The 27,854-nt window shown below is 40.7% G+C and overlaps 1 long non-coding RNA gene across 1 annotated transcript; it reads right to left on the bottom strand.

Annotated features, from left to right (window-relative positions):
- Nucleotides 1–25: 25 nt before the first annotated feature.
- On the bottom strand, nucleotides 26–27,854 carry LOC145409780 (uncharacterized). Its single transcript, XR_013899174.1, has 4 exons — nucleotides 27,801–27,854; nucleotides 18,517–18,590; nucleotides 1,545–1,623; nucleotides 26–186 (listed from the first exon to the last, which is right to left on the bottom strand). It is a non-coding gene; the product is annotated as an uncharacterized LOC145409780 (long non-coding RNA).

Consider the following 27,854-nt stretch of genomic DNA (forward strand, 5'->3'; position numbering starts at 1 on the left):
AACTTGGAATTGGTTGCAGGAAGTTGCAGGATGACAAGCACGGCAGGCAGGACATAACAACTGGCTTTCCTTTATACAGCTGACGATACACGGGGAACAGAAAGTATGACCGCAGGGGAGACTGCGTGGCTGGCGATCAGTCTCGTCATAGGTGGTGAGGCACACGCTGCACTCTCCAGGATTGTCCTGTGAACGAAGTATCAGTTTTACTGTTATGTAAACAAGGGTTAAGGGAAAATGTCTCACAGCTGCATCTAGATTCGCTACATAACCTTTACAATCGAGCAATGTGTTTTTGAGTTATTTTCTTGCTGCCTCCAGATCGTTTTACTCAGTTTTGGTTAGACCTTCAGTACTGACCAGGCTCATGAAGGCTATATCACACCCCTCCAGTGCAAAAAGTCTTTATCAGTCTGAATAAAATCGTCTCTCTGTAGCAAGAATGTCATTGGGCTGAAGATGCTAAGATGCTAACCAATGAAACCTTGTCACCACTTCTTTTGCTTCCAGTTTCCTTGTGTCATGGTGAAGGCATGTGCATGAAGCAAACATAAGTGTTATCAGAATGATTGCTATGAAATTCTTGGTGTTTCAAAGCCTTCATACCACAGCAGTGAAACTTACCTAGTTGGCAAACACAACTATTACGGGTGCAATGATTATTATCAGAAATTACCATGGAATTATTAGTAAAGTTATCACCCCAGTGAAGTCTGGCACGTGGGAGATTCTATTCACTGATCCGCATACAAAACATACGTGAAAGCTACCACTATTGACCAGCAGTCATATGAATTTAGGATGTGAATATTCAAGTTGGGTTTTGGAGTATGGGTGCTAGTTGGAACTGCAAACAGGTACACAAGGTAGAAGCTGCTTAACAGGAAACCTGCTTGCAAGATCTGGATTGAACATTACACAGGGAAAGAACTAGTCACATTATAGTCGTATGCGATGAACTTATTAATGCCCAATGAATTCCGTGGTATTTTTTAATGATAACAAATAATGCAAATATTATAATTTATTGAAAGTGTCATATAATTCAACAGCCAATTACATGTTTCGCCTTCCAGGCTGCATAAGACCTGGGGCATATGAGGCCTCAAGGCTATACTATGCTTGTCTAGATCATCAAAGCCACAAGACATAACCCTACATCCCTGATAGCCTACCCTAGTAGGTGCAACCCAAGGCTCATATGAACATGAAACCAGTGGATTGCAGGCCGAAGTTGCCTTTCTTCCACAGGCCACAGTCCTCTCTCGGGGGGATAAGGAAGGAACTGAGGGACGATTGTAAAAGCGGCTAGCTCAACTGTCCAGTCATACTGGTGTCACCACTTGAAGGCGTCCCACTCCATTACCATCTCTGTTACCACTGGCATAGGAATAAAATCCTATCATCAGTTGGACTGGAACCACCACCTATACAGAACTGTCTTTGACCCGAGGCTTCCACCACCTAACTACCCAACTTGATGTAAAACCATTAATTCTTATCAATGGGACAGACTAGGGAAAATTATGGTGCTTGCAACTTACCACTGCTGCCATGTTGCTGTAAATGCAGAAGTGAAGAAATGCTGAAGGGTTCGTAGTCTGGTTCCGCCACAGTTAATGCCTGTATGAAAATTATATCGGTGTTAGGGTAAATTATTAGGAGATTTCGCAAATGATTTTACTATCAGTATCCACTTTTAAAAAGTGTCATAAACTAATATGGTACAACTGAAACTCAATATTATTTTTACAAAATGATGATGATGTTACGGTAAGTAATTAGGATTAATGTGCTATTAGCGGAGTGGCATAGCTACAATTCTCATAACAATTGTGCATTTAATGATGAAAGCACCAACTTTGGCACAGCGATGGAGTAATGGTATACAAACATTTTCAGATATGGAGCCACTCGATACTGGATTTAAGTTGCCACTATAAATGAGGGACAGATCCAGGAAAAAAAAAAAATAGGTTTCACTATGTTAGTTCTGTGAGACCGTCTAATACTGTGAAGCACAGGGAAATAATAGGCTATAGGAAGAGAGAAAGGGGGATTCAGAGGCATTAGATGAACCCATAATACGTCAACTGGCGGTTGCCCAAAATATATTTTTCACTTAATGTGCTATTGTGATATAATAAACAATGTGCTATTGTGTTTTTGTGTTATATAATTAATGTGCTGAATATGCTGTTGTAACATAATAATTCTACAGTAATTAGTTCGTTTCTATTGTTTCATATGTGTCGAGTTTATGAACACTGTGTGCTTCACGCCAGTCAACTTAGCGGCAACAGTCATGTCGAAGGAGTTCAAGCTCGTTGATGTTAGCAGTTTGGACACACCAAGAACCCCAGCATCAGTCAACTGGGAACTCTGTGTGATATCAAGATAGGATATCAGAGCCACTAATATGCCCGGCTGCATCAAAAAGGTATGATGGTGGGGCAGGATACATATCACTTGCTGACAATTTATTGGCTTTCAATGAACTGAGAGAACTTGTAGGTGTGAACATTGAAGGTCTTGATGAAGATGAAGGCATCGAAAGTACGCTGATCACACGCCAAGCAAAATGGCATAAATTCTGTCACGTTAGATATGACAACTTGAAGCTGCAATACGCTCATTAGAGAAAGGAGTCTTCAGGCCAGGAGGCTGGGTCAAGCACTTCAACAAGCTCAACAAAGCGTACTAGATCTAACCCCACATGTGTAGACAGCATGAGAAATGCACTGTGCTTTTTCAGCCACCAGGAACATGGGCAACAGTGTCACCATGTATAATCTCTTGGAGTGGACAAACACGTGCTTCAAGCTGCAGAGCTATTGGAGGACAGAACTGCTGGCCCAACTGAGTGAAGGTGACTTGGTGGCCAGGGAAGCCAAGTATCACAAGAGATGTCTGACATCCGCACACAACAGAGCCAGAGCTGTATCAGAAACTGAAAAACGGGAGACAACCTATGAGATGGTCGTGTCATCAGTGATATTAGCCGAGTTAGTTTCATACATGGAAGGCACCACTGATGATAAAATCAGTGCACCTGTTTTCAAGCTGTCAGACTTAGTCAAGCTCTATACTCAGAGAATGGAAGAACATGGCATAAAGCTGAATCAATGAGTGCACAGCTCCCGACTAAAGGAACACATGTTAGCCCAATTCCCAAATGTGCAGGAACATAACAAGGTTCCCAAATATGCAGAAACATAACAAGGGACATGACATTTTCCTGGCCTTCAGAGATGACACAGGAGATGCTCTAGCAAAGGCATGTGAATATGATCACGACGATGATGCTGTACATCTGTTATGAGCTGTACAAAATGTAAGAAGGGATATATTGACAGAAGGGCAAGGATTCACCAGATCCTTTTCTGATAAATGCCAAGAAAGCAGTGTCTCAACCCTCCTCATGACACTGGTTACAATGATTCTTGAAGGACCTAGCATTGACTAGCCACGACAACGTTCTGCAGCATCCTTAACCATAGCTCAGCTGTTCAAATATAACAGCATCAAGCATAATAGGAAAGTATTGCTACCCGAAATCTGGGAGCCTAAGAGCAATATCAAGATGTAACCGTGGCAAGGGCATTTGAAGACGCATCACTGCCTCTGGTCCTCTGTCTAGGTACACTTAAGTCATCCAGTCATATAGAGCTGGTGTGACGTCACGTAACAACAACAACCGCCATGTTGGGTCAACACAAACATCTAACAAGGGGCTTTTGCAATGATGTCTCTTGTTTCTTTCTTCTGGGAGGAAGGCAGTCAGTATGTAGTGCAGAAGCCACTATAAAATGTATTCTAAAACCTCCTTCTCTTACGCTAGTGGTGTAATATTTGGTAAAGTTAAGGTTAACATCAAAGAAAGTCTAGAAAACTAGCATGTCTAGAATGTCAGGTTTGGCTGCAAACTTTTTCTTAATATATAACTTTCTGTTATTTTATGATAATTTTTAATTTATCATTGTTGGCAGAAAGTTTCTTTATGCAGGGATTTCAGCTTAGCTGGTTTTCTTTTTCTTAATTCGACATAATACCTGAAAGGGTCTTTAAAATTGTTCTTCCATTCCACTGTAAAGAACAATTTAGTGTCAATGAAATAATGTCAATAAAAAAAAAAAAGTCCAGGGTTGAATTACACCAGATAATCCCTCAATTATCCGACATAATTCAGCCAAACTCCCCGCTGGATATTGCAAAAATGTCTCATATTGCACTGATACCCCCAATTGGCTATCCATTTAGTGTTAAGCCCTACCCCTGGGGGTAGGGTTTCAAGAAAACTCCCCCAGTATCCCTGCTTGTCGTACGAGGCGACTAAAAGGTTGGTGGTGGGTTAGTGCCCCACCCCGTAAAAAGAACTACCTAAACAAGCGAATAAAGCGCCTCGGACCCAGACGGACCATATGTTGATAACTATGGAACGGACAAAGGACATTCTTAGGGTGGGAACTTGTAATGTGACAGAAGTGAATGATGAAGTGAAAGAGAGAGAGATTGTTCAGGTGCTTGAGGATGCAAGAGTGGATATTATGTGGATTGACTGAAACTAAATGGAAAGGTGAAAGGGTGAGAGAATGGGAATACGGTTTAGGTATATGTGCGGGAGTTAATGAGAATGAGAGGGCAAGAGAAGGAGTATGTCTGATGATAAGCAAGAAGTGGAAGAAGAATATAAGAGAGTATGGAACAGTGGGTGCAAGGATTTTATGGGTGAGGATGAAAGTAGGTATACAAGGGTGGGCGATTGTATGTGTGCTTGCTCCGACAGAGGACCGAGTGGCAAGAGTGAAAGATGGGTTTTGGGCGAGAGTAGAAGCATGTATGGACAAATTTGAAGGAAGCGAGAGAGTGTTTTTGATTGGAGACATGAATGGCAAAGTTGGGAATGTATGAGTGGATGGAGTGGTTGGTCAGTGGGTGTGCCAGCTGAAGTAGATGGGAATGGTAGTGCTTTGGTGGACATCTGTGCTGGTAAGGGGTTGGCAATAGCTAACACTTACTTTCGGCATAACATGATCCATCGGTATACATGGAGAGTAATGAGGAGGATGGATGGTGAGCTTGTTGAACGAAAGGCAATGATAGACTATGTGTGTGTGGATGAGCGAATGAGTAGACAAGTGTTGGATGCAAGAGTGTGGAGAGGGTGGGGGAATGGAGTCTCTGACCATCACTTTGTGATGGCCAAGGTAAAGCTGCAAAGAAAATGGCTGAGGAGACGAAGGGGAAGACAGGAGGAAACGGCTCCTGTGACAAGAGTGGAGAAATTGCAAGAGAGGGAGCAATGGCAGAGTATATGAGCATAGTGGAAGAAGGATTGGGAAGGTATGAGCTAGAGCAGATGGAAGGGGTGGAAGATGTATGTAAGATATTCACGGAAGAGATAGGCGCTGCATGTGAGGTGGTTTGTGGAGTGAGGAGGAGATGCAAGGGTGTGCAAGGGACAGCATGGTGGAATGATGATGTGAAACGAGCTGTGGAACAAAAGAAGAAGGCATATAGTGAATGGTTAGCGAGTAGAGGTAGGGGAGAAGATGAGAGAGAGAAGAGAGAGGTATATGTAAGCAGTAGAAGGGAGGTGAAGAGACTGGTTAAGGAGAGTAAGAAGAAAGTGGATGAAGAGTTTGGGAGGAATCTGAGTGTGAAGTGGAGGGAGAGTAAGAAAGTGCTTAGGAAGGAGGTAAAGAAAGAAAGGCAGTGTGAATGGGGAAATAGTAGGGGAGTGAAAGATATGAATAATAGATTGTTGGTGGAGAAGAGAGAGAAGTTGAGGAGATGGAAGGAGCACTTTGATGATTTGTTGAATGTAGAGAGTGAGAGCAGTGCGAGTATAAGTGGTTGGGGAATGGCTGAGAGAAGAAGAGATGAGAGGAGGGAGGAAGAGATCAGCAGGGCGGAAGTAGTGAAAGCGATGATGAAAATCAAGTTGGGAAAGGCCCCAGGAATTGACGAAGTGTGTGGTGAAATGCTGAGGTATGGGGGTGAGATTGTTGTGGAGTGGATATGGAAGTTGTGTAGATTGGCTTGGGAAGAGGGAAGGGTTCCAAAGGACTGGAAATCATGTATAATTGTTCCTTTATACAAAGGAAAAGGGGAGAGAGAAGTATGTGGTAACCATAGGGGTATTTGCCTTCTTAGTGTGACTGGTAAAATATATGGCAGAATACTCATTGATAGGGTTAGGCATATGACAGAGGAGCTAGTTGGAGAAGAACACGGGTGATTTAGGAAGGGAAAAGAGTGTGTAGATCAGATATTTGTTCTAAGATGTTTAGTGGAGAAGTATCTAGAGAAGGGAAAGAAAGTGTATGCTGCCTTCATGGACTTAGAAAAAGCTTATGACAGAATAGATAGGCAAGGTATGTGGAAGGTATTAAGAATATATGGAGTGGAGGGGAAATTGTTGAGTGCTGTGAAGCGTATGTACGAAGGAGCTAGGGCTACGGTGCGAGTGGATGGTGAGCTGAGTGAGTTCTTTGATCTCAATGTAGGACTGAAACAGGGTTGTGTGATGTCTCCATGGCTGTTTAATATATACGTGGATGGGGTTGTAAAGGAGGTGCAAGGTAGGGCAGTGAATGTGGGGGTGGCTCTAATGAATGAGGGTGAGATTTGGAAGATTATGGTGTTGCTGTTTGCTGATGATACAGTATTGTTGAGTGAAGATGAATGGGAGTTGCAAGGTTTTGTGAATGAATTTGGGACAATGTGTGTAGGAGGAGGAAGCTGAAAGTTAATGTAAACAAAAGTAAAGTTATGGTGTTTGAGAGGAATGAAGTCACAGAATGTACAGTGAGGTTGGATAGTGAGGATATGGTGAATCTGAGTGCATTCAAGTACTTGGGTAGTGTGATGAGTAAGGATGGAACTTTGGGGGATGAAGTGCATGAAAGGGTACAGCAGGGAAGGAAGGTTGTTGGTTCACTGAAAGCAGTGATGAGAAATAGGGAGGTGAGTCTGGAAGTTAAGAAGTCACTGCATGATAGTATTGTGATCCCTACCCTGACATATGGAAGCGAGGCGCGGACCTTGCAAGAGGGGAACAAGTCAAGAGTGAGAGCAGTGGAAATGAGTTACTTGAGAGGAGCATGTGGAGTGACATGGAGGGACAGGTTGACGAATGAAGAAGTGAAGGAACGTTGTGGGGTGGATGTGGATGTAGTTGAGAAGATTGGGAGAAATACACTGAGGTGGTTTGGGCATGTGGAGAGAATGGAGAATGAACGACTGACTAAGAGGGTGTATGTAGGTAAGGTGGAGGGGGGGAGAGGGAGGGGTAGACCGAGGAAGAGGTGGAGGGATGGAGTTGAGAGGTATATGAGGGAGAGGGGAGTGAGTTGGGGGGAGGGTAGTCAAATGGTGGGTGACAGAGCGAGTTGGAGGCGTTTTGTCTGCGGCTACCCTTTGTGGGATTAGGGCGTTGGGCTCTAGATAGATAGACAGATAATAATGTCCCCACCATAAGCTATCCATTTCGACCCTCTATCCTAAATACTTTCCTACAACATTATCCATGAGTAAATGATTAAAATATGCATAAAATACAATACAGTATTGATACAGTACTGTACATATAGTACAACGCTACAGTACATAATATGATAATCATACTTACCTAGCGCTGGCACCATGACTAAAGCCAAAAGTTCAGCCATCCCTCAGAACTCTGGTACATTAAGTCAGAGCACTAGGGCATGGAGCACTAAGAGGCAGGGCCACCGTTCGATGGAAATTAAACTGCTAGTCGAAAAACAAATGAATATCGATGACATCTTCGGTAGCTTGTGATGTCACCCCACCGGAAGTAGGAAAATTTCCGACATTTTTATCTGTGGGTTTTTTGGGGTATACTGTTAAAAAAAATATGAAATACAATTAATATGAGGGTATATCATCTTAATTTTATAACTGATGTAGCAGTACCGATTTATAAAAAGTAGCAAGAGACGACGACAGCACATACGAGCACAGGGAGGCATTTTGTCCCGTCCCTTGCCTGTGTTCACAGTTGTTTTCAATGCTTATGCTGCAGAGAGTTTTCCCATTATGTTTACAAGGCATGATTCATTGACATGCTGTGAATATTTCATCATAATCTCCATGTTTGTTGTTGTTGTAGAGCATATTTTGCAATGGCGCATTATAATTGTAATAGCCACTGTTTTGGGCTCTTAGGTAACAGCCCATTTTCTACATCTTAGGGTAACTAACATATGTGACGTTGAGTCGGTAGACCAGTCAGATCTTCCGTCAACTGAATGCTGTGATTGGTTATCATCTGTGCTTTTTGGTTAACCACAAGATCATGATATCATCAATGTTTTTCATTTTACTAAACAGTACAGGGATAAGATGTCTTATCTGACATCTAGTCACGCATATTACATTGTAAAGGTTACCAGTACCACATTATATCAATTCCTTTTCTTTCCTTTACAGGTGGCTTTACACTGAGTGACAAGCCAAATGGTTTCCTGTAAGCCAAGAAACCATTTACAATGCTGGGTGGTAACCATATAACCAAACCATACGTGCTCCCTACATGTCAACAAGTGGGTTGGTGGAGGGTTGGTGCCCCTCCCTGTAAAACAACTAACTCAGTGTCAAATGGCCACCCTTTGTGGGATTGTGGTGTCTGGCAATAGATAGATAGATAGATCTGCCATCATGCATTGAATAGTCTGCTTAACCCCTTAACCACGGGGCATCACTTTTGTGACGCTTGGGAGCAAGGGATCATACCGAGGGGCGTCACTTTTGTGATTCTGTGTTATTTTGAATTCACCCGGGCTTTCAAGTGGTGGCTTGTATCATCTATCAGTACTACCAATGTCCAACACTAGTCAGCACTCCTAATCTCATCTGTACTCCCATCCATTGTTGACAATTTAGTCATTTCTCCGCGTCCTTGACTCCCCTCCCTACCTCCCCTCCATTACCCTCTCCTCTCGCCTGCCCGGCCGTGCTACGCTAAGCAAATCTTCCCTGGAATTTTCCACTGATTTCATCCATTGAAATAAGCCCTATGCCCTATTCTTATACCAAATAATATATACAAGAAAGAAATAAGGTAAGCGATATTGCCATACACCTAGAATTGGCTAATTATCACCTGACAACACCTCACGTGCACTCGTTCGCTAATTTGCGCTGTTTATTTCCCCTTGAAATATGCCGTATAATCTATTCTCGTAATAAAAATATATATATAAGAAAGGAAGGGAGAAGCCTAAGTGATATTTACATTCACCTGGAACTACCTAATTTATTATGTATTGTCTAGATTTCCTGCCAATCATTTCATTTTCATAGCGTATATATTAGCAGCTGTCACCCCACTGACATTGGCAGCATTGCACTCCCCCTAGGCAGGCCACCACACTGTATTCAGTTTACTGTCGTCTTTCAAGGTGAAAGCACGTCGGATTCGCGCCTGTCCAATTCAGCCGCTTTTTAGCACCATGCAAAGGGCCCTGTGACCTCAACCCCCTACTATACCTCGTGTGGAAAGGGGTAAAGGGCTAAGTGACTGCTGTGGAACGTGAACTGGCTAATTTGTCAATGAAAATGATAGACAGTGACTACGATCTATCTGGTGAGTAAAACAGTGCAAGTGGAAATGTAAATAATGTGTAAATAATGTGTAAACAGCAAGTGAAAGCAATGAATGTAAATATAAGTGAACAGTGGAAAATAGTTTTATAAGTTACTGCAAGTGACTGCATAACAGTGTAAATAAAATAGAAATGTAAATAATGTAAATAAAATAGAGAATGTAAATAGAAATGTAAATGAGTAGTAATATAAGAATATGAGTATATATACTAGGAGTAATGAAAGTGAAAGTTTCACTCTACCATGTATGAACACTATGAGTTATGAAAGTGAAAATGAAAGTGACAGATTCACTCTCAACGTTAGTATACAGGACGAGAAAGTGCATGCTAAGTATTTTACTGAAAGAGAAATTGAATGCCTACAGTGACAATAAACTACTATTACTGAAGGAAACTTATGGATAAAGACTGTAGATATATATAAGTGTTATATAGTAATAGAAATATAAAGTGTGAGTGTTTTTATGAGTAATAAATGACAGAACACCAGCGGCAAACGATCGCAAGTGGGAAGGTCATACGTGCTCGTAATTTTCAATGCTTTCACTGTTTTTTTTTTGGAGTATGGATTCCAAACTATTTGAGAATCATAGAATAGTGTTCCTAGTGATAATATCAGGCTGTGGTAATCATTTTACTGGTTGTCGGGAAGTGTAAAGTGGAGACTTCATTACCCAATTTCAGAGGTCTCCGCAAGTCCTATGGTACTCAACGAAGACTCAACAAACATCCCAGGGGAAAGCTGAAGGTATGTGCCATAAGCATATGTAATTATAATATTCTAGGACTAATAACTGATTTTTGGCAAATATTTTTAGAGAGTCTGTCGGAGCATGAATATGCCAGCGAGACACGCAAGTCAGGCAAAAACAACCCTGCAGTTTAGGGGTTAAGCTACATACATATTATGTACAATTCCAAACACCATCGGTGTAGAGAAGTTGTGCTCTTCTTTGTAATAAATACCAGGAAAGGATGCTAAATTGGCACAGCACATAGCGACAATGACGATGAGTACACCAATAACCCACAGGTACACACCGTTCATGTATGACAGTAAAAAAGATATTTATCTATATATGTATCTATCTATCTGTCTATCTATATTATCTATATCTATCTATCTATCTAAAATGCAGTATAGTGCCCCCGGAAGTGCCCAGACACCCCCACAAGGAACCCACAGAGGAGCAACGAGAGCGTGCCGGGACTCGGAGCAACAACGACATAAGTCCGCCCAGGCCGCGCTCCATGACCCGGAACTCGACCACCACCACCATAGCAGGAATACTAGACTACCTTCCAGGCAAGCCTTCCCCAACCAGCTTCGAGGTGGAGCTGTTTCTCCAGCTCCTGCCAGCACCCCTGAGACGGCCTGTAGCTGCTCACCCCTCACTAAGGAGACGGCCTGTAGCCGCTCTGAGGGCAATAAGGAGACGGACTGTAGCCGCTCCTGCCTTCATCAGGAGATGGCCTGCAGCCACGCTGAAGGTGTCATTCTTGAGACAGCCTGTAGCTGCTCACCCCTCGATAAGGAAATGGCCTGTAGCCGCTCTGTGGGTAATAAGGAGACGGCCTGTAGCCGCTCCCGCCTTCGTCAGGAGATGGCCTGAAGCTGCTCTGAAGGTATCCTTCTCGAGACATCCTGTAGCCGCTCAACCCTCCTGAAGGAGACGACCTGTAGCCGCTCTGAGGGCAATAAGGAGACAGCCTGTAGCAGCTCTGAAGGTGTCTTCCCTGAGACGGCCTGTAGCTGCTCTGAAGGTGTCTTCCCTGAGATGGCCTGTAGCCGCTCACCCGTCCTGGAGAGGGCCTGTAGCTGCTCCCGTTAGGACTCCATATTATAATTACAAATCATAATAGATAGATAGAGAGAGAGACAGATAGAAGCAGGCAGTCAGATGATGAGAAGGTATTGTGTCTGCGAGAATCGAGCAATGCTAAACATGCTTACACACTCTTAACTCAAGGAATGCTTTATAGGCACACGACGCGCCTAGTGACCATACACACACATACACACATACTAACACACAGGCTTCTAGAACTTTCCACTCACAAGGAACACACGTGACACACCCCTGCTACACCAGAATTTAGGAAAGAGAGCGCAGAAGGAGACAGGCGATAGAAGAGACAGGTCGCAGGGAGATGGGCTTAGCAACTTGAGAGAGAGAGAGAGAGAGAGAGAGAGAGAGAGCGAGACAGAGAGATAGCTAGGGGGACTCTATACTTCGCTCTGTGTGAGAGACTTGTTAATATTTCCAAGACAAATAAAAATAGTCCCATACTATTCTTTACCTCTCCTGTCACTACATGACAAATGGGAAAGAAGATTACCTACTTACAAAGCTACTCCAGTATAATAACCGCTCGCCCACAAGTCTAATATATATAAAACTCCACTACAAATAAATATAAAGTTTTTATGACATTTGGTGGCAGCGAACGTATACGAACCTCGTCTACGAATCAACATTGAATTCCTACAAAATATCAAGATTGAAAACAAGAATACCTCTCACAACCAACAACTTACAACCAGCTCCTGACAGTATTCTCTCCAACTAGCCCCCTCCGTCTCCACGATCATCACGCTGATGTAGCAGTGATCACACGACGCCTTGCAAGTAGTTTAACAAAATATTGATACGATCTTGCAATTCCTACGACGAACCAACGAACTACAACCATCTACAATCAACTACAAGTAACAACTCTACGTCGTCTGTATAATCTTCTATACGCACCTACAAGTAGCGGCAGTCTTCAGCCTACAACGAGTAAATCACAAGAGAAAAGGACCGAGAAAACATTGACATAGAAAAACGGAACAAACAAACGAAGAGTGAGACACGACTCATATCCACCAGACCTCACCCTCCTCTATCTGCTACATCCACCCAACCCCCAACGCTTACGCAGGAGTGAAGAGGTCAAGACGACGAAGCAAACACCAAGTCCATATTCACAACTCATCTTACTCACTCATCTTCACTCAAGTTACTCATCGCTACTCATTCACTCACCACAGCTACCAGTGTGGGAAGTCGACGTCATCATGCGTGCTTGCTGAAAAGACGCCACGTCAGTCAACTCACCACCTGCACCATCATTAACACCATTCCCACCACGGTAAAAATTAGTGATTTACATAGTTACTTCATTTATACAATACACAATGATAGACAATAAGCTTCTGTACAAACATATAAAACGTGCTGTATAGTTACAGCTTAAATACACATACTTACTTCAGTTATCTGCATAACTCAAACACTAAATAATCACCAACAATAAATATTCTACACTGTATATATTCATTCATTTATTATAACATTTATTTACTACCAACGAGTGTTACCATTTATACCTACATAAAATACGTGTTTCATACATACAGCTATACATTATTATATCTACAAAGTAATAAAGAAAATATACCATCACAGTTACTCAGTGAGCGATTATAAGAAATATATTAAACATTTATTAATTAAAGCTACCTAGTGGAAACAGATAAATTAAGTTACAAGGAAAACCAGAAAAAAAAAAAAAAAAGGCCAACACAAATGACGTTAGCAAGAGTGAACATCTTCAACACAATCGTGAAGACAATGATTTCCACACAGTGCTGACACACATATTACCCACGATAGGTACAAGTGAACAACAAGTCAATGTATATAGTTAATACTGTATATAGTGTATATATTTTTTATATAAAATAACAAAATATGGGACTATATAATATCATTTTCAATAATACCTGTGCAATATAAACTAAACTTTAAAAAAGTATCCCAAGGAAATTAGCCAGTAATTATGCAACCATGAACAACATGGAAAAAGCGTACACAAGCGAAGAAAAACAAACTATAGAGAATCAATACATACAAAAAAAAAAAAGAAAGAAAGAAAAAGTAAGAAGGAAAAAAGAGAAATAGAGTAAGATCACATAACAAACAAATGAAAATAAGTGTAAGTGTTACTACATATGTTAAAAATACCACATAAACTACAAACAAAAAAGCAGATTGTTGTCTCCACGAGCCAGTGGCATGTCACATCATCACTATCATCGACCGCAGCATGACGGGATTCATATGTCAGGACTGCAATTATTACAATTATGTAACTACAAACGATATGTAACAATTATGTAGCTCCATATTATAATTATGTAACGACAAACGATTGCATTATATTACACTTATTACAATTATGTAACTACAAACGATATGTAACAATTATGTAACGACAAACGATTACATTATGTTACACTTGCTACAATTATGTAACTACAAACAATATGTACCATTTATGTAAAAATTGCATTAACAAGATGTAACTTTTATGTATGTAACTTTAACTACAATTATGTAACTACAAACGATATGTAACAATTATGTAACGACAAACGATTGCATTATGTTACACTTGCTACAATTATGTAACTACAAACAATATGTACCATTTATGTAACAGTTGCATTAACAAGATGTAACTTTTATGTAACTTTAACTACAATTATGTAACTACAAACGATATGTAACAATTATGTAACGACAAACGATTGCATTATGTTACACTTTGCCATTTAACAGTTGCATTAACAAGATGTAACTTTTATGTAACTTTAACTACAATTATAAGGCCAAGACACTTATGTAACAGTTGCATTAACAAAATGTAACTACAATTATAAGGCCAACACAATTATGCATTACCACAATATTATGTAACAATTCATAAAATATTACAATTATGTATTACCACAATGTTAGTACAATATTATAAGTCATACAATTATAGCACAATTCTGTATTACCAGTATCATCATACAAGTTAGGTGAAATATTAGACATAACTAAAGTGATAACTCAAATATGTAATGTATAACCTAGCAGTATTACCATTGCACAATTATATGCGTATGTCTGTTATACATACACATCTCACAAAATGTATACAACTTGTTTAAAATGTAATATTACTGAATAATTACTATTTACTATGAATATTATATGTATACAATATTCATACAATTATGTTACTTTTACAATATTATGTATTTCACTTAATTAGCTTATAAGTTTATTATAATGTGTATATAATATGTATTAATATGTTATGACTATTAACTGTCGATGGTACGCCATTTTCGCGCGGCCGAGCAATATGTTAGGACTCCATATTATAATTACAAATCATAATAGATAGATAGATAGAGAGACAGATAGAAGCAGGGAGTCAGATGATGAGAAGGTATTGTGTCTGCGACAATCGAGCAATGCTAAACATGCTTACACACTCTTAACTCAAGGAATGCTTTATAGGCACACGACGGCGCCTAGTGACCATACACACACATACACACATACTCACACACAGGCTTCTAGAACTTTCCACTCACAAGGAACACACGTGACACACCCCTGCTACACCAGAATTTAGGAAAGAGAGCGCAGAAGGAGACAGGCGATAGAAGAGACAGGTCGCAGGGAGAAGGGCTTAGCAACTTGAGAGAGAGAGAGAGAGAGAGCGAGACAGAGAGATAGCTAGCGGGACTCTATACTTCGCTCTGTGTGAGAGACTTGTTAATATTTCCAAGACAAATAAAAATAGTCCCATACTATTCTTTACCTCTCCTGTCACTACATGACAAATGGGAAAGAAGATTATCTACTTACAAAGCTACTCCAGTATAATAACCGCTCGTCCACAAGTCTAATATATATAAAACTCCACTACAAATAAATATAAAGTTTTTATGACACTCCCACCTTCATCAGGAGATGGCCGGTAGCCGCTCCTACCTTCGTCAGGAGATGGCCTGTAGCTGCTCCAAAGGTGTTTTTCTTGAGATGGCCTGTAGCTGCTCCAAAGGTGTTTTTCTTGAGACGGCCTGTAGCCGCTCCCGCCTTTGTCAGGAGACGGCCTGTAGCCGCTCCCGCCTACATCAGGAGATGGCCTTTAGCTGCTCCGAAGGTGCCTTTGGGTCTGCTGGTAGCTGCTCACTTCCCCAGGCCACGGCCAGTAGCCGCGCCCCCAGAAGGCCACAGCCAGTAGCCAGGCCCTACAGCAGGAGATGGCCTGTAGCCACTCCTCCGTCTAAAGCTGATGCCTGCTCCCCGACCCACAACTCAGAGGGAGTCTCGGGCCTAGAGGAGTACTGGAGAGGCCCCTTGGTCTCTCCCGGCCTCTGCTCCATACAACCGGATCTGGAGGAGACCCATGTGATGGACCCTGATGCAGACCAGTTCCGTAGTCCCTTCCTGATGGCGTCACCAAGCCCTGGGGACCGCAGCCCTCGGGAACCCCAGACTGCCCCCAGGACTCCTGGGCGGGAACTCCCCACACCTCGACGCCGGAGATCTTCGTCCTTCATCACGAGCCTGAACGAAAGGTTCAGGCAGTTATTCGGCCCCAGCTCTGAGGGCTGTACTCCCGCCCCCAGCCCCAAGAGTGTGGGACCCTTCGCCACCCACAGCCCTGGACGAGAACAGACGCCCCTGCGCATGATCCCGTGGCCTCTGGATATAGAGGCCCCCAGCAGAACCCAGCCCCGTCAGTAGCAGAGCTGTGACACCTCCACCTCCCTTGTACCTGACCGCCACGACACCCGGACCCGAAAGGAGTGACAGTGATAGTACAGTGTCTGTGACCTAGTAATATAGAGGCAGAACAGTGAACTAACCCTCCAACGGAAGTCGGTGATGATACCAAAGTGGTGGAATGAGTAACGACGACAGTGTAACCACAAATACGGCCACCCAGTGAGAGTCGGGTCTATCAGAGTGAATACGCTACCACCAGAAAATACCTCCTGATACTAAGGCCATATCCAGACCCCAGTGCCAAAGAAACACTTACCAGCAAAGAATAATATTAGCGACTCCACAAATATAGAAAACCCGGACTTCCCATAATTAATAATACTCTGCCTCAAGTGCTATTCACTGTGATCCGAGCAGTATCCTGCGTGATACTGATAACCCATATCTAGACGTAAGAGTTGTAATTGTCCAGTGTACCTGTATCAGTGACATCTACTCGCTCCCCTGTCCAACTTAGTAATACACGTGTAAGGTTGTTGCCTTGAGTTTTTGTGTCCTGCCTCTCTCCTATTTGTCTAAGCTCTGGTCTAGAAAGAGAGCCCCACTACACACTAGGAGTTAGAGGGACGGGAAGCCGGACCTAAAACACCTAGCATTACATTATGTATCTATCTATTTATATCTATCTATCTATCCATCTATCTATCCATCTGTCTATCCATCTATCTATCTATCACTACAGTATCTGTATCTATATATGAACGTAAGAAGAGAGGATAACTGCAGTAGGCCGGTTGGCCCATGCTAGGCAGCTCCTAGAAGAGTAACTGAACTACTAGAATGAGATAAGGACAGCAAAGAAGACAGCTCTCCCCTGCCCTCCAACCTTCCAGCCGAAGCCGGCAGGAAAAAATCAGAAAGAACACCACGCAGTATAGAACAACTGGCGTGGACATTTTATAGGAGAGTGTGAAAGGAGAATAGAGACTAACGTGGTGTTACCTGAAAAGGAAAAAGTATGAATTAGTATTGGTTATAAGATTTTTTTTTTCTATACCCACCCCTTATTTGTCAAATGCTTATCTAGTCTATGCTTGAAACTCTCAATGGAAAAGGCAGCAACTACTTTACTAGGTAGCTTATTCCATTCGTCTACTATTCTATTGCCAAACCATATTCTACCTATGTCCTTATTGAAACGGAATTTTTCTAGTTTGAAACCATTACTTCTAGTTCTATCCTGTATGCTCACTTTAATGATACGCCCTATTTTTGTATCGTCGGCAAACTTGCTGATGCTGCTAGTGACTCCTAAGTCTGGATCATTTATATATATATATATTAAATAGTAAGGGAACGAATACTGAACCCCGTGGTACACCGCTAGTTACTAATCCCCAATCCAACTTAGTTCCATTTATTAATACTCTCTGCTTTCGTCCTTTCAACCAGGATTCTATCCATTTTAAGATATCGCCGTCTATACCGTGTGCTCGAACCTTTCTAACTAACCTTTCGTGTGGGACCCTATCAAAAGCTTTGCTAAAGTCCAGATAAATAACATCTTAAGCTTTATCACTATCTACTGCGTCACAGACCTCCGAGTAGAATGACAACAAGTTTGTGAGGCAGGATCGTCCTTGCCTGAATCCTGCTGACTTTCATTTATAAGATTAAATCTTTCTAAGTGTTCTCTAATCTTATTTGCCAAAATTGACTCTAATATTTTTCCTACTGTTGACGTTAGACTTATCAGACAATAATTCGATGCAGCTGCTTTATCACCCTTTTTAACCCGTCACGTCCCGAGCTATTTTGCACCTCTGACATCCCCCAATCCCGAGGTATTTTCGAAAACATCGAAAATTCATAGAGAAATCGCTCACCTGAGGTTTAAAATACTCGATCCAGGTAGCAGTACCTCCTTACCTTACTGGGTTTTCTAGCAGACTGGCACCAAAGAAAACGAGTTCATGGGAGGTTAACTATTTCACACCACTCATAAATGGTATTTATTTATTAACTTGGTACAAATTTATATGTAGTACGAGTGTATTGGTTTTCAAACAGTAATATAGGCATTATAAGCATTGTTTCACTCACTAACTCATCACCATACCTGACCTTCTTTTGCCACATTACCTGATCATCATTTCTAACTGTTTCTTCCTCTAATGCTATGCAAGCTTTGTCCTCCACATTGTCATCGATTGGGGAATCACTCTGGCCCTAAATGTCTTTATTGGCCAGGTCACTGGTAACAGGTGAATTGCCGAGACAATGGCATGCGGGACTGGCAAATGCAAAATGTTGCAACGTACCCATACGTCGATGGGACGCCTCAGGTTAAAGATGGGCACTACGTTTGCAGTCTTCCACGCCTTTAGAACTTCTCCTGAAATTAAAGAGTCATTAAATAACACTAAAAGTGGCTGACATAATTCTTCTTTGGTTTCTTTTATAATTTTTACATATATATCATCCGGATCTGGCGATTTTTGAGGTTTTAACTTATTAATTTCTTTCAGTACATCCTCCTCACTAATGGTTATTTTACTAAGAATATTTTCCGTATTATCATCATAAATATTTGCTGCTTGAGGGACCAGGTCTAGATTTTCCTTGGTGAATACTGATATGAAATAATTATTTAGGATGGAGCACATTTCTTTGTCTTCACTGGTAATGTCACCTGATTCTGTTCTGAGTGGTCCTATCCTATCTTCAGTTTTTGTACGGTACATTTGATAAAAACCCTTGGGGTTTTCGTTTGATTCACTAGCAACCTTAATTTCATAACTTCTCTTTGCTTTCTGTATCTCCCTCTTTACCTCTCTATTCAAAATCGCGTACTAGTTACGTAAGTGTTCCTCTCCACATTATATTTTTCTATATATTCCTTTCCTTTGGCCCATGAGAGATTTTAATCTGTTGTTTAACCATTTTGGTTCTGAATTATTCGTTCTAAATGGTTTTGAAGGGATATATCCATCTTGGCCTCCGTGTATTATGTTTACTAACTCGTTATATTTCTCACTGGTCGAACGTCTGTTTCGTACTTGACCTGAGTTAATCCCTGTCACCTGTGCTACACTCCTACCCATGACCTCACCCTCCACAGACGCCTGGCGCTCATTCCCACCTTTTTCCTGTCCCTCATCTATGACCTGGGGTTCCCCACTGACCTGGCACTCCCTAAAATAGCTATTCTCCCTGTGGAATACCGTTCTAAAATAAGCTCTTAATCCATCAAAACCTCCTAGACGAAAATTAGGAACGGTGGAGGTATTTTCAGTGGAATAGACACGCAAATAAATCTGAACTTAATTTCTTCATGATCGCTATTACCAAGTCATCCACCAACCTCTATATCACTAATGATATTTTCTTTATTAACTAACACCAAGTCTAGTATATTATTACCTCTGGTGGGCTCCCTGATATATATACTGATAAAGGAAATTATCCTGTACTACCTCTAGAAATTCCTCTGACTGCATCCCCTGTCTGATTTCTCCAATCTATCGTGGGCAGATTAAGGTCCTCTACAATTATTACGAAGCTGAACTGTGATGCTTTCCTAATTTCCTCCCAGAGGTATTTACTATCTGCTCTACTTAATTTTGGAGATCTGTAAGTTGCCCCTAAGACTAATTTCTCCCTATTGTTACTAAATTCAACCCAGACACTTTCGGTGTACCTATTTACTTTAATGTCTGCTTTATTGTAACAGTTTAATTAATCCTTTACATAAATAGCTACCCCGCCCCCCTTCCTTCCCAGACGGTTTGACACAAAAATATTATAGCCCTTTCTCTGATATTCTGCTAAAAATTCTTGAGTGTCTGTATTCATCCAAGTTTCACTAATAATGGCAATGTCTATTTTTTCTATACAAATTAAAGCCCTCACTTCATCCATTTATTACGTAAACTCCGGCTGTTTGTGTAGTACACTTTCAGATTATTACGAGTAGTTATGCCTCTACCTTGGGATTTACTGTTTTTTATTTCATTACTGAGAAACTCTTTACTAATATAACAATTTTTTGTACTATCACTTATCGCCCTTTTATCATCGCTTGTTCTGTCCTCTATCATCTATCTATCAATCCATCCATCCATCTATCTGTCTATCTAATTATCTATCTATATATATATATATATATATATATATATATATATATATATATAGACAGATTCATTGATATATACCGGTGTGTGTGTGTATATATATATATATATATATATATATATATATATATATATATTTGTGTGTGTGTGTGTGTTATATGAGAGATTTAATAATAATGATCTGTCTATCTTTCTATTGTCAGACGCCTTAACCCTTTAACCGCAGGTGTCATTCCAGAATGACATTGCAAAAACTGGACCAAACCGCGGGTGTCATTCTTGAATGTTTGTGAATATTTTGAATACCCCGCGTTTTTTCCGTGCGCCAATTGTTTCAAGGGAGAGTAGCTATTAAGTTCTTTCACTCCAGCTGACCCCCACCTCCCTCCTCCCCCCCTGGGGCCCCACCTCCCACCCCCTGAGCCCCCCACCCCGGACCAAACACGCATCAGTATCTGTCCAGCTGTGTGAGTGACAACACTGCTGATGTGATAGTGAAGGGCAGGCAATTACAGTGCCTTTTACCTGCCTCAGTGAACACAGAGTGGGTGTTTATCGTATGTGCAGTGTTCATATATGTTTATAGTATTATTATCAGAATGAGGTTGGCATTTGGTAATGGTGTGTGAGCGAAAAATAGTGATTACAACACCGCTGATATGGCAGTGAAGTGCGGGCAATTACAGTGCCTTTTACCTGCCTCAGTGAACACAGAGTGGGTGTTTATCGTATGTGCAGTGTTCATATATGTTTATAGTATTATTATCAGAATGAGGTTGGCATTTGGGAATGGTGTGTGAGCGAAAAATAGTGATTACAACACCACTGATGTGGCAGTGAAGTGCAGGTAATTACAGTGCCTTTTACCTGCTCAGTGAACACAGAGTGGGTGTTTATCGTATGTGCAGTGTTCATATATGTTTATAGTATTATTATCAGAATGAGGTTGGCATTTGGTAATGGTGTATGAGCGAAGGTAATGGTGTGTGAGCGAAAAATAGTGATTTTAGATCGCTCACTTCTAATGGCACTGCCCATCCAGTGATAGTCAACAAAATCATGAAACCTACATCATTGCAAAGCCGAAGGTTAGTACTTTCTAATGGTACCTTATTTTTCGCTCTAGATTTATTCTGTGCAGAGTTATAAAGGTTTAAAGTTTGTTTACATTTTGGTCGAAACCCCCGCGGGAGAGGACAGTCGGGGCAAAACAATGCCCGCGGTTAAAGGGTTAATCCCATACGGGGTGGCCACAAACAAATTACCTCTACGTCGCCCTGTCCTCCGCCATTTCACTGCCCTGCTCCCAGTTCACACCCCCCTCCCTCACATACCTCTCCACTCCATCCCTCCATCTCATCCTTGGCCTCCCCCTCCCCCTCTCCCCTTCCACTTCACTCACATACACTCTCCTCGTCAGTCTCCCACTCTCCATCCTCTCCATATGGCCAAACCACCTCAGTGTGTTTCTCCGAACTCTTTCTATCACATCCACATCCACATCACAACGTTCCTTCACATCCTCACTCGTCAGTCTGTCTCTCCATGTGACTCTACAGGCTCCTCTCAAATAACTCATTTCCACTGCTCTCACTCATGACTTGTGTCACTCCAACAAGGCCAAGCTTCACTTCCATACATCAGAGTTGGTATCACAATACTGTCATGTAATAACTATTTCACTTCCATGCTCACTTCTCTGTTTCTTATCATTGCTTTCAAGGAATCAGCAACCTTTCTTCCTTGTTGTACCTTTTCAAGTACTTCACCCTCCAAACTTCCATCCTTACTCATCACCCAAGTACTCAAACGTACTCACATTTTCCATTTCCTCCTCGTTCAACCTCACTGTACATTCACTGACTTAACTTCTCTCAAAGACCATAACTTTACTCTTTCCTACATTCATCTTTAGATTCCGTTTCTTACACACTCTCCCAAAGTCATCCATCAAGCCTTGCAGCTCCCCTTCATCTTCACTTAACAACACAGTATCATCTTCAAATAACAACAACAATAATAATAATAATAAATAATAATAATAATAATGATAATGATAATAATAATAATAATAATAATAATAATAATAATAATAATAATAATAATAATAATAATAATAAGAGGAATAATAAACACTATTTATTATTTATTCGATCAAAGGGACAGTTGTTCAGTAGGTAGTCTGGCGTGGAGCGGTTAAGACATGAAGGAACGGTACACAATATGAAGTGTTTGGAAGAAACAAAAGGTAAGAAGAAAAACAGCTACATTTTGTTTTTCCAGGAAACAGTGATGCCATAATAATTAGTAAGTTGGGAGTCCTGCAAAGGTTCCGAGAACAGAGCTGACCCTTTACTTCCATGATGTACTGTATTATGTTTTAGTCTTGTACCACCACACGTTTCACTCAACATACGAGGCATTTGTGGCTGGCAGGAAGTTGATGAAGGTTATAACTCATGCCGTTAGTATGCTCTCCCCTGTGTTGAGTAAAACCGTGTGTAGAAGCCAGAATAAAGACACATTCGCCACTGTAGTCAAGACGTTAACAGAATTTTCTCTTTGCTAGGAAGTTTCTACATTCTCTTTCCCCGTCCTGCTCGCAACAGCGTATTCTAGGTGACTTGGCATAGTCAAGGCCGTCTTGATATAGAGGCCCGGAGGAGAGACATGACGTCACAGGCGGTGGCCACAAATTCCCTCTGCCTTTGCCTCTCTCTCATGCGTACACATTTAATATTTGCTTACTTATGTATGGCCATTATTATTTATTGATGATTATTAGTGTTAATACTAATACTGGTTATTATTATTATTATTATTATGACAAACATTAAAAATTACACTGTTCCCGAATTTAAGGCCTAAAACATTGTAACTAACGAATAGATGTGTTCAGATGCAAATTTTATAAGATATTAGGATACCTGTCTGTGTAAAGATTATTTATCACTGTACAAAATGAAAATAACTGTTTTACTTGCACGGTAAAATAATACACACAAATCCGGGTTGGCAACAACGTCGGTGGCCCACCTTTTGTCCACCTGGATTTTGAATAAAACCCACTTGAATAAACCCAATATTATGTCCACTTTACTGTTTTTAATGCCTCTATTAACATAAAATATGCATGAATTTCCGGGGAATTTGAAAAATAAGGTATAAATAACCTACACATTGGTAAAAAACTGAATTGCTGAAGAAAGCAGAAACAGTACACCAAAGGAGGAAAATATAGACACTATACGTATATACATAGTCAACCAATATTGTATAGGTTAAGCTTTTTGACTACCACTGCATTGCATCGCATATATAATGTGCCTTTTTTTTTTTTTCTTGGGCTAGGTATAGGTAAATATAGCTATATAATTATATAAGCATATTGCCATATAACTATATTCCAATCATCGGTAATTTTTTTCTCTCCTCTCCTTGTTAGGTAAGGTCAGATTAGTTTATTATCCATCTAATAGCTTCTACCATAAAACAGTGCAACAACTTTACCTAACTGTAATGGGGACTAAATTAATTATATACAAAATAATGGGTATTAGTTAAAGACTTGCCCAACAGCAATTTTACCGAACTGATGTCATTTAAATAATAAGTATCTTGTATCATATTTTCATTTCTATTTATGCTCTAACCGGCGCAAATCTCTTTTCAAGTCCCTCTCTTCAAACTATAGGAAACATGAGTATCAATAAAATAGACCCCGGCCTGGCTAATATTCATATTTAGCTAACAATTCTTGTCATCATTTAGGCATAAGATTTAGGCAAAGGCATTACATTTGGCTTTGGGCAGACCCATACACATTTCTTCTTGGCCTAGGCTAGGCCTATGCACATTTTTCCCGGCCTGGGCTTGGCCTATGCATTTTTCTTGGCATGGGCTAGGCCCATACATTTCTTCCTGCCTAGACAAGGGCCATAGATGTTTTTGCTTGGCCTGGGCTGGGCTTATAAAGGTTTCATCTTATCCTAGGCTAGGCCTATACTTGTCGGTTGATATCCTTGTTACCTAGATATTTCACTGAATACATAAACTTAAATGAATAAATCAAGCTACCATTAAGCAGCCTAGGTTATTTTGCATGGAATGAAGTAAGGCATCAGTAACCAAAGTAACATCTCAATACGACTGTGATCCACCAAAATATATTATGCACAGTTAATAAAGAACACTGAGAAACTTAGGCTGTGTTGTAATTTCGTTGCCTAACGTATTTACGAAAACTTTTGTACCCTAGAAGATATCCACTGTTGACAGTCTGATACCTCTAATTTCTCATTTAAAATGCTTTCAGTAATAGCAATGATGCTTTTCATGCATTCTAGTATGGCTATACATATTTAATAATACGTGTATGGCTTACCGTGAACGAAATCCAGATGGGAGAGAGGAAAAATTTGAAATATGTGGGTGAATTGTACGCGTGCCTCACTGTTTATAACGTGGTGGGCGGGCTGGCCGATTGTGACGTCACAGTCAGATATTGGCGGGAGACCTGGGCCTGTTCAAATCAAGACGACCTTGGCATAGCTGGCTTCCTAGAGTGTCTTTATTGGCTTTCTCTCTCTCTCTCTCTCTCTCTCTCTCTCTCTCTCTCTCTCTCTCTCTTGCATATTTAAGCCTTACCTTCTTTTACAGCCTACAGGAATCCACTAAGGGGAAAAAAACTTATGGCGTTAATGAGTTTCGTTGGTTATGGAAAGACTCAAATTTCTCAGTCAAGGTGGATCTTCATACAATGGTGCCACAGCCTATACAACATACTCTAGTGTACCATTTGACGTTGTTTTCAAATAATACTAAAAAATGCCAAGAATAATATTTACGTTACCATCAGCGTGTGGCACATGTATCACATATCACATAGTGTGGCACATATATCACATATCACATAGTGTGGCACATGTATCACATATCACATAGTGTGGCACATATATCACATATCACATAGTGTGACACATATATCACATATCACATAGTGTGACCCATATATCACATATCACATAGTGTGGCCCATATATTATATATCGCATAGTGTGGCCCATGTATCACATATCACATAGTGTGGCCCATATATTACATATCACAGTGTGGCACATATATCACATATCACATAGTGTGGCCCATATATCACATATCACATAGTGTGACCCATATATCACATATCACATAGTGTGGCCCACATATCACATAGTGTGGCCCATATATCACATCGCATAGTACAGCCCATATATCACAGTGTGGCTGATACCACAATGTGTGGCCCATGTATCATGGTTTGGCCCATATGACAGTGTGGCCCATATATTATGTAGTTTGGCCCATTGTCCCACATATCACATAGTTTGTCCCATGTATCACATAGTTTTCCCCATATATCACATAGTCTGTCCCAAACATCACATAGTTTGTTCCATATATCACATAGTTTGTCCCATATATCTCATAGTTTTCCCCATAAATCACATAGTCTGTCCCAAACATCACATAGTTTGCTCCATATATCACATACTTTGTCCCATATATCACATAGTCTGTCCCATACATCACATAGTTTGTCCCACATATCACACAGTTTGCCCCATATATCACATAGTTTGTCCCATATATCACATAGTCTGTCCCATACATCACATAGTTTGTCCCATATATCACACAGTTTGCCCCATATATCACATAGTGGTTCATATATCACATAGTGGTTCATACATCACACAGTGGTTCATATATCGCATAGTGGTTCATATATCACATAATGGTTCATGTATCACATAGTGGTTCATATATCACATAGTCTGTCCCATACATCAAACAGTGGTTCATACATCACATAGTGGTTCATATATCACATAGTGGTTCATATATCACATAGTGGTTCATATATCACATAGTCTGTCCCATACATCACACAGTGGTTCATACATCACATAGTGGTTCATATATCACATAGTTTGTCCCATACATCACATAGTGGTTCATATATCACATAGTGGTTCATACATCACATAGTGGTTCATATATCACATAGTGGTTCATATATCACATAGTGGTTCATATATCACATGGTGGTTCAAATATCGCATAGTGGTTCATATATCACATAGTCTGTCCCATACATCACATAGTGGTTCATATATCACATAGTCTGTCCCATACATCACATAGTGGTTCATACATCACATAGTGGTTCATATATCACACAGTGGTTCATATATCACATAGTCTCTCCCATACATCACATAGTTGTTCATATATCACAGAGTCTGTCCCATACATCACATAGTGGTTCATATATCACATAGTGGTTCACATATCACATAGTGGTTCATACATCACATAGTGGTTCATATATCACATAGTGGTTCATATATCACATAGTCTGTCCCATACATCACATAGTGGTTCATATATCACATAGTGGTTCACATATCACATAGTGGTTCATACATCACATAGTGGTTCATATATCACATAGTGGTTCATATATCACATAGTCTGTCCCATACATCACATAGTGGTTCATATATCACATAGTGGTTCATATATCACATAGTCTGTCCCATACATCACATAGTGGTTCATATATCACATAGTGGTTCATATATCACAATGTCTGGTCCAAGCTTCAACATGCTAAGTGCTTTACGTGTCACGATGCATTCATAAAGGACTGGACGTTAATTATATAGTCTTAATATGGACATAATCTGCATCAGTATCTTAAAAGTATATTGTGATGCATTGTACAGAATAAATCGCTACAGAAGACGTGTTACCAAGCAGCCAACGCCACTTGGATACGACTCCAACTCCCAGACTATGACTCCCTCCCAGCTGATAGCGGGATGGTACAGTACCAGTATAAACACTCAGGAACAACGTACTAGAGTTATCCCTACCATGAGTGGGGATGGAGGGATGGTACAGTACCAGTATAAACACTCAGGAACAACGTACTAGAGTTATCCCTGCCATGAGTGGGGATGGAGGGATGGTACAGTACCAGTATAAACACTCAGGAACAACGTACTAGAGTTATCCCTGCCATGAGTGGGGATGGAGGGATGGTACAGTACCAGTATAAACACTCAGGAACAACGTACTAGAGTTATCCCTACCATGAGTGGGGATGGAGGGATGGTAAGTACCAGAATAAACACTCAGGCTCGTATGACTCACTCTCAATTGAATGTAACAACAACCGGAATAATAAACTAGAGTTAGCCTAACCATGAGCGGGCTTATGGTGACAACAGAATCAACATTCGGGCTCCTATACCTCTCTCGCACCTTGAATAAAGTCGTCTGGCATTAACTCACAAAATACTAGACTTGTCCTGATCATAAATGCGTTGCAGAAGTGTAATACGCAAAATAAATCGTTAAAAATATAGTGCTGCGAGCTATCCTAAATCAGCGAGGGAAGAGTAAGAAGTTCTACACCAACTTACCTGGATATAACAGCGGGAAGTCTGACAAATGGCCAGAAAAGTATTAAATTCCAC

The sequence above is a fragment of the Coenobita brevimanus genome, chromosome 83 (assembly GCF_032717465.1).
Source record: "Coenobita brevimanus isolate Jiangsu-jjx chromosome 83, ASM3271746v2, whole genome shotgun sequence".
NCBI classification, from domain to species: Eukaryota; Metazoa; Arthropoda; class Malacostraca; order Decapoda; family Coenobitidae; genus Coenobita; species Coenobita brevimanus.